The following is a 9,164-nucleotide window of genomic DNA, read 5'->3' as shown; positions in this document are numbered from 1 at the left end:
TCTAACTCCTGTTAGTTTGATTTTGTCTGTGATCATCTGGCTGTTAAAAGAGATGGATGGGTGTCTGTCAGCACTTCAGCCTGTCTCTCTGTCATGCTGCTGCTGCTGCTGCTGCTGCTGCTGCTGCTCACATTCCACATGTGAATCTGCTTTAACTCCTCCAGAACACTGAAGCTTTGATGGCCGCTGACATGAAAACATGAAGAACATGAAAATGTGCCAGTCTCTAGTGTGAAAGCTGTTCAGTAATGTGTGTTTAATTGTCAGGAATGGAGAAAGTGCCTGAAGGATGGGACAGCCTGTTATCATGACTAGTCATCACAGCCAGACGTCTCTCACTCCAACAGCATGACCTGGGAATATCACTTCTTTTATCTTACCCAGTTGAAATTCCTCAACAACTGATAGTTTTGCTACCGTGAGTCAGCACCCACTTGTTAAGGTCACCTTAACCCTTGCGTTGTCTTCCCGTCGACCATGAACCTGTGTTCCTAGCGGATCAAAATTGAAAATTAACCTTTTTTTGGCGCTTTGTCCGACATTTTTGTCCCTTTTTTTCAATGCTTTTGGCGCTTTTTTTTAAGATGTTTTTGTCACTTTTTTCAACACTTTTTTAAATTCATGGTCAATAAAACTAACTTACATGACATTATGCCAATTTTTTGAGTTAAAAAAACAGACATAAAAAATTATTTATTTAATTAGTTAAGATCAGAGGATGTTGTGGTGGATTACAGACTGTCAAAGTTTAGTCAGGATACGGTTTTGAAACCATTTAAAAAATATTTTAAATGCTATAAAATGGAATAAAACACCCAAAAATAATCATTATTTTTGTTTAAATGTTGTATGGGTTCCATACAACGTACATCCATGTTAATTGTTGGGCTATTTGGTTCAAAGAAACCCATATTTCTGATATAACTTTTTTTGAAAACTGGTCAAATTTGACCCGAGGACAACACAAGGGTTAAGATGTCTGTGTATTCATTTCCAGTGTTGATGACAGAAGATTTGAATGCGGTGCATGCTTTCTTCTGTCTGCAGATTTGGAGGAGGGTCTGGCAAAGCCAGACTAGTCTGCAGAGAAAATGTTGCTATGGGGCACTACCGCCCCCTATTGGCATAGCCTGTGTTTTCATTTTATTTTTTGCTAAAACCGTTTCTGCAGCTGCCTTTCTAGTATTTCATTTAAAATCCTATATTTTATACTTTCTTTAAAGCAGATCAGTGCTGTATCAGTTTGTGTTTTAGGTACGCATCATTAACTGCAATATGGGTGACACTTGACTGAGAGAGTGAGCACGGAGCACTGTATAATCTATTTTTTATCATCTGTATGTCCTGTTTTCACTGTTTTGCTGAATGTCCCTGCAGGGATAATACAGTCTACTGGTTACCTTGTAACAGGGTAAGCTGTTTAAATAAAGGTCAGGTAAATTAAATGTTTTAAAAAAAAATACAACACCCAATCATGTCACCTAATGGTTCTGTTCAAGTAGACAAATTCAGAAAATGAAATGTCACACTAGATGAGTGCAGTGTGTGCTAAATGTCCGGGGAACAGACTTGCAGCAGAATCAGGAATTACAGTCATGTTCATGACAAAATGTCAGCCGTCTGGGTCGGCACATAATGAGAAAGTAAACATGTTAAGCCTTTCAAATCACATTCAAATGAAGGTATATGAAATATTTGAACTTTGAAATGCAGTGATGCAACTGAAAAGCTGCTTACAGGCTTGTTTTGAACTCTGCTTCTTGATGCTGCCATGCATTAACAGTGCCTCTCTGAATGACGCATGTATAGCATGGATAATCAGTCTTCTGAGTTTGGAGAGCAGCGCTTAAAATTAATCAAAAAAAACTGTATAATCACAAGGGTTACGTTTGAAATGAAGGGGTTTGTAACTACAATATGAGTGTCTTCATGTCCATCCTATTGTCTGTGATTGATTTAGACATTAATGGCGTTTTTCCACTACATGGTACCTGCTCGCCTCAGCTCGCTTGGAACCTCGATACTAAAAAAAGTACCTGTTGGCAAGTACCAGGTACTTTCTTTCATAATGGAAAACCCAAAAAAGGCGAGTAGAGTCGAGCTGAGTCGAGCAGGTACCATGTAGTGGAAAAACGCCATAAGACTAACTTCCACGTTAAGCTGGCTAATTTGGAAAACAATGCTTGTGTTCGAAAGCAACATACATCCACATTAGTGTTTTCAGGACATTTTCATGAAGATCTATGTTCACAGTCTCTGTTTTGGCCCTCTGTCCACACTAAGGCCATGGTAAGGGATACGCCACGGTTTGTTGAAATAGGGCTCATCACGGTCTCCCCTAGCTGTAGATAGGTGGGCCAACGCATTTTTTGTGCATGCATCATTTTAGTCCGGTGCAACACCGGCAGCGCCGCCGCTAATTAGCTTAGCGTAGTGAATGGAATCCTATGTTGCCGGTTAGCATGTTGTGAGTAAAAGCAAGCCAACAAAAGACAAAAAAACAACCTAATTACTTGCACTGAGACAAAAAAACGTGATAAGCCCTATTTCAACAAACGGTGGCGTATTCCTTTAAACATCTCCAAAGTTAATAAATCTGGAAACACCAGTTTTATGTTTCACTGTGGATGGGTAAAAAAGATTTTAGAAAATGGGGACGATATTGTAAACATGTGGGCTCCTTACAGATTACTCATACTCATTTGTTTTTGTTGTATATCCATTGTTGTCGTAAAAATACTGATAATAGCAGCTTTAAGAAAACGTAGGCTACCAACATCTAGTCTAACCCTCGCTGTGATCATTTTAAATGGCAATGTAGCTAATCACTTCACACAGGTTAGGTTTTAAGTTAATCTGTTTTCATGCTGATTTGAGGACTTTGGGATCATAAACTAGAGTTCAGCATGGATGTGCTGAGACATAAAAGGGAACCATCTTGTAACATCCCTGTTAATAAGATTTGGTGGAGGAAAAAAAACATCTTCTGGTTTGTTTTGCTTTAAAAGAAGAACTGTGATGAATGCTGTTGATTGCCAAGTGATCTTTAGGAACTGCTGTGCAGATATTACAAATGTAGACCAAAGGTCAGCGTCACCTGACATACTTTTTTATTTATTTATTTATTTGACAGGGACATTGCACAACAAATGTGTTGCACAGACGAAAGATAGCTACAAGCTAATTTTCATCTGTAGTCCCTGGACAGAGGCAAAGTGACAGCAGTTATATACGTCTGCTGACTCTATCGCTTATTGATTCTGTTCATGCTCTTATTTATGAATTCATCACCTGAAGCAGGCTGGTTAGAATAGAATACAATAGTCTTTACTGTCATTGTAGATGTACGACGAAATTGAATGTCTGTGGTTGTCGTGAAGTGAGACCTCCAGACATCCCAGAGACTTCTGAATGTGTTTCGCTGTCGTCGATCCAATTGAATCACCCGTCTGACACAAACCCTGCATGAGTCCCAGAGGACAGGAGAGGCCTCGGGCAAACTCCCCAAGGGATGATGCTCTGTCGCTTAACCCTTTCTGACAAGCCAGGGAAAGCTCAGGTTAGGTTAGGTTAGGTCCTGCCCTGCGCTTGCTCGCACTTAAATATTGGCAACAAACTTAACATGTTTTAACTGCCATCGCCTGAACGACAGAATATTTGAGATCAGTAGGCCTATTCCCCCTGTAAATCAGAATCTAATTTCATGAGACATGAAGTGCAGACTGCGAGAGAGCAGGAAAGAAGCATACATTTTTCAAATACAATATTACAGTACAGATTATACACATTATATAACGGCCAGTCGGTCTATTACTGCTTTCACCATCATCACCATTTTCCCCGAGAACTGGCGGAGAGGTTGTCATGGGGATATTTGCTGCACAAGCACAGGTAATTGTTCCTCCCTCTCTCTCTCTCTCTCTCTCTCTCTCTCTCTCTCTCCCTCTCTCCCTCTCTTATGTCCTCCTCCCCACACTCATTTACCACTTTTTTACAGACAGTCGGGAGTATTCTTGGAAAATAGACAACAAAGGGTACAATTTGTTTCGTTTGAACAGCATTAACTAATCAGATAAAATATGTATGTGCATGCTTTCGCTGCATTATTTGTGATATTTGTGTTTTTTTCAGATGTCAGTTTGCCTCAAGTACATTAATGTACCAGCAAGTAAGAGTGTTTTTAAACCAGCCCCTGCTTACATGTCTATCACAGTAACAGCAATGATGTAACCTTGACAAAAACTGTAGATTTAGTAATGGATTGTCCGTAAAGCCTCTGCACAAATGACTGCACCGAATGATACACGGATTGCATTTATATAGTACCTTTATTCTGACTCATAAGCTTTTTACAATAACTCACATTCACCCACAAAAACACACACACACACACGGGCACACAGACACACAAGCACGCAGGTGCACATGCACTCACGCGCACACACACATACATACACACATACACACACACACACACACACACACACACACACACACACACACACACACACACACACACACACACAGACACTTACTGTTGTCGTCTCACTCTTGGAAAGAAGGGAAAGCTCCAACAAAGAAGTATTTAAAAATTAGTTATTTTAATTAAGTTAGTTAATTGCACAGTTGCACACATGTACAATATTTGCTAGCAGCATCAGCCCTGCAAGAGCCTCTAGGGAATGAGTCATCATGACAGGTGTTTGTCTTCAAGACAATGAAAGAAGAGAGCTATAGGTGAGGGGTGAGGGCTTCAAGCAAAGGTGCCAGCTGAGCTCCGAGGCCATGTGCACACTACAATGCAAATATAACTCTTTTTATCTAATGTCAGGTATATTCATCTGAAAACAAAGTGTTATGGAAAACACTGCTGTATGACTGTCAAGCTTTCACAGATGTGGTCGAGTGCCAGAGTCGGGATGACATAACACTAACACTGATCACACCTGTCACACCTGTCACACACACACACACAGGACCAACTCTTGAATCTGTAATGCTAAATTTGACTGTGAAAACCAGTTTTATTCTTCGTCCTGGTGATTCCAATATGATTTCACTATAGTTTTGAATGAATTGCGTACATAAGTTTACTTTCTTTCGTCAAATGACCATTAAGTCATCTTTCAAAATCCTCTTCAGCTTAATAATAGAGCGACGTGACGATGGGTTTGAGGCCAAGGTAATTCTTTCACTCACTTAAACTCAAGCACACAACTGTGACTCACTACGTTTTCTTCTCCAAGCTGTCAGACAATCTGAGCTGAGCTGAGAAGAGAGGTTGGGTCTCTCTGTCTCTTTCTGGCAGTCAAACAGCTTCCTTCAACCTGTCAGATAAGGCTGCATTTATTTATCAAGGCCACAACAACAAAAACAACAATTGTGAAACCAGAAATGTATTGACTTCCACCTTATAATTATAGACCTAAATGTGTGTTTTGTCAGTCTGTTTTGGAGCAATTTGTTTTACAATGGTATCCAAAACAGGTTCAACATTTTATAGTGTATTTACAAAGCAGAAAAGAGTAATTAACCTTATAATAATAATAATAAAAAAGTGATATGGTATGGGTAGCAAGAGGAAATATTTGCTGCTCACAATGGTCTTATCTTTATCTTCTCACAGGATTACATAATTATTATTTTGAGATGACTAATTTTTGTGTTGTTTCTCCTAAACCCCCCGCCTTAAAAGAAATGAGGGTTAAAGAGTGAAGAAACACAAAAGTAAATGTGATGCTCATATGATATTCTGGACAAAATATGTTTGGCCTAAATAAATTCCAACAACAAGAAGAATATCTGTCTACACAGGAAAATAAAATGTTGCGTGTGAAAATTAATTCTTGACTTTGGAAACATTAGTTTGACACAAGCGTTTTAGCTCAAGGTCCACTTACTTTCTTTTTTCCAGAGCTCTCATTTTGTTTTGAGTAAGGCAATTAAGAATTTAGAACATGTTTTATTTGTTGTTTCAAAATAAAAACGAAAGTGAATATATATATATATATATATATATATATATATATTGAACTGTACTGTTTATAGTTGAATTTGATCCCTGATATCCAATTTGATATTGTGTAGTCACACTGAAAGACAGTTCAGACTTGGTAGGGGGTGAGATTGTTTCTCAGAAGCTGAATTGAAACATAAGAAAACAGAGCATGTCACACTGATTTAGAAGGAGCTCGAGGAGGAACTGGCTGGAATAAAATAACATCTTTGTAATTGTCTTTCCTGTGGGGTTCTTTTGAAATGAACTGAAAGGACTTTGCTCCCACTGAGTCATTCTTCATTATCAACATCAGTCTATAGCATGTCCTTCGCCTCACACTTGCACTATCCTCAGCTTGCTAGAGAACCTGCGCTTAAAGCAACCGGGTACCTGTTGTCTGTGGCAACAACGCCAATTAAATCAGTCTTTGCTTCCAGGTAGTACGACTGATGGTTACCAAAAATAATAAATAAATAAAGTCAAGTTGTTAAAAAAAAAAACCTCTTTCATTCTGCATCTATTTGTAAGTCCAGTAAGTGGACTTGTTGTTAATGAATGTATCCATGACACCAACAATGGCTCTGTCAACCATTTGGTGATGGATTTTCTCTAGTGAAAACAAGCTTTGACTAGAGGGAGCATATTACATTGTCATTATCGTTGTGCATTTGAATAAACCAATCCCATGTAAAGCTGCACTGTTGTTGTTTTTTTATGATCCTCTGATAGCGTACAGCCTTCTGCAGCTGGGAGCACCATCTCAATGGATTTTAATGATTTTTTTTGAGATTGCATGATATCCTTGTACGTTAATGCTGCGTGATGCACAAAACAACTGAATATCTAGTCCATGTTCTTAATATTTCATCATATGAGTTCAAGGAGGAAAGCAAGTAATATTCAAATTTTCTCAACACACTGAGACTGCCTCCCAATTATTATAAAGTCTTTTATGTATGGTTATGTTTTTGTGTCAGCCAAGCTCAGTGGCTGATTGGTAGTTAAAGGCAGTGGTGGAATGTGACTTACTAAATTAGATTTACTCAAGCACTCTACTTAAGTAAACATTTGAGGTACTTTTAATAACTTTACTTGGGTATTTTAATCTCATGCTGTTATGGTTGTGTATGTTTCTGTTTCCTGTTTTATTTTGGTAGTCTGGCTTTCTGTCTTGTCTTGTCTTGTTTTACTTCCTGCCTTTGGTTTTCCCACCTTTGTGACTGTCTGATGTCTTTCTCCTGTTTCCCAGCGCTTGTGTCACCTGCCTCTTGTTACCTCGTTACCCTGTGTATTTAGTCTCTGTGTTCTCCTTGTCTGTTGTCAGGTCATTGTACTGTGTATGGTATTCTGTGTGTGTGTGTGTGTGTGTGTGTGTGTGTGTGTGTGTGTGTGTGTGTGTGTGTGTGTGTGTGTGTGTGTGTGTGTGTGTGTGTGTGTGTGTGTGTGTGTGTGTGTGTCAGTCAGTCAGTCAGTCAGTCAGTCAGTCGTGTCAGCTACCCCATTGGTCTCGGTGTCCCTGACTGTTCCTGTTTCGTATTTTGCCTGCTGTTCTCAGGACACCTTTTGTTGGCTAGGGACTTTGGTATATCTGTGATTTATTATTAAATCCTCTAGCAACACTACATTACCTGTCAGTCTCTGCATTTGGGTCCTACACATTCTCTGAACCTCATTACCCATGCCACGTTCTACTTCTACTCCACTGCAATTCAGAGATGAATTCAGAGATATTGTACTTTTTACTCCACTATGTTTTATTTGACAGCAGTTGTTAGTTACTTTACAAATTAAGATTTTTGCACAAAAAACATGAGAATGTCTACGAAAAGGTTCTGAGTAAGACGGCGCCCGGGAAGCTCATTTGGTAGAGCGTGTGCCCATATTCAGAGGTTTATTCCTCGATGCAGAGGCCCAGGGTTCGAATCCGAACTGCGGCAATTTCCTGCATGTCTTCCCCCACTCTCTCCCCTATCATATCTAAGCTGATTAAAGGTGGAAATGCCCAAAAACTTATCTTAAAAAATAAATAAATAATGGAATTCAGTTTTAAAGTTAAATGAAATGTGTTACTCCAAACTGACTAAACATGAGCAGAAGGCCCATTACAAAGTGTAAATAACTCTCTAAAGCTCTAATTCAAATGAGATACATCAACATGCCGAGTGAAGTCACTCCATGTCATGTGGACTGGATGAATTTGCATAATGCTTTCGCGTATTAAAAACAATTAGGAACAAATCCACTTTTTTTTTTAAATATAGCAGCACAGTTAAAATGTTTTCATGAAATGCATTTACAGTAAAAAAAAAAAATATATATATATAAATCCTGTATTATACAGGCCCTTTAAAGTCTTTTTCTGCATTAGATCCTGTCGTTATTTCTGATCACGGGACAATTTGTTAATGTCCTTTTGAATCTCCATCTCTTATTGTGTCTGTCTTCTACTGTATTCCTTGATAAAACCACTTAATTGATTGGGCCCACTGGCTTAAGACTGCACCGGTAATACAATACCATTTTCCATAGTGGACTTTCCATGAACACGAAGGGGGGAAGGGGAGGGGGGAAAAAACAACGATGACAATACCACTGAGAACATGAATAATACCACTGACGACAATTCCTGCTTAGATTACAATAAACCAAAGCTGACAACAAACCGAGACTTTGTTCTCCTGCTTCCGTTGCTGAAAAGCTCCTCATGTGCTCCTTCTTACACAGACTGCAAAGAAGATTAAACTCTACTTTTACAGTCTGGATTGCAACTGCTAGAATTTCTTAGAATTATAAATGTTGCAACCATGATTTCTTCTGTCCTTTCTGCTAACAAGAGACCGTTTCAAGCTAATAAAAGATTGTTTTAGAGCAACTCTGACAACCTGAACTCAACCTGAGTTGTATTGTTAACACGCAGCTGGATGTCCAAACCCAGTGGTTGTGCTGCTGACAGAATACTTTCGAGCTTTTTGCGTAGGTAGTAAGCCTCTGATCTCTTATCAATAAGTCTAGACGTTCAAAACCCCATCAGTTACAGAATCTGTGAAAACACACCGAAAACCATTGCTTTCTCTGAAAAGTCACCGGAGGAAAAACTACAACTACTGGAGTTTTACTACCCATGTACATGTAAGTGGTCGAGTAAGGACCCAGAGTCGTTTGTACT

Source organism: Perca fluviatilis, chromosome 18 (assembly GCF_010015445.1).
Source record: "Perca fluviatilis chromosome 18, GENO_Pfluv_1.0, whole genome shotgun sequence".
Taxonomy (NCBI): Eukaryota; Metazoa; Chordata; class Actinopteri; order Perciformes; family Percidae; genus Perca; species Perca fluviatilis.
Note: the sequence above shows the minus strand (reverse complement) of the source record.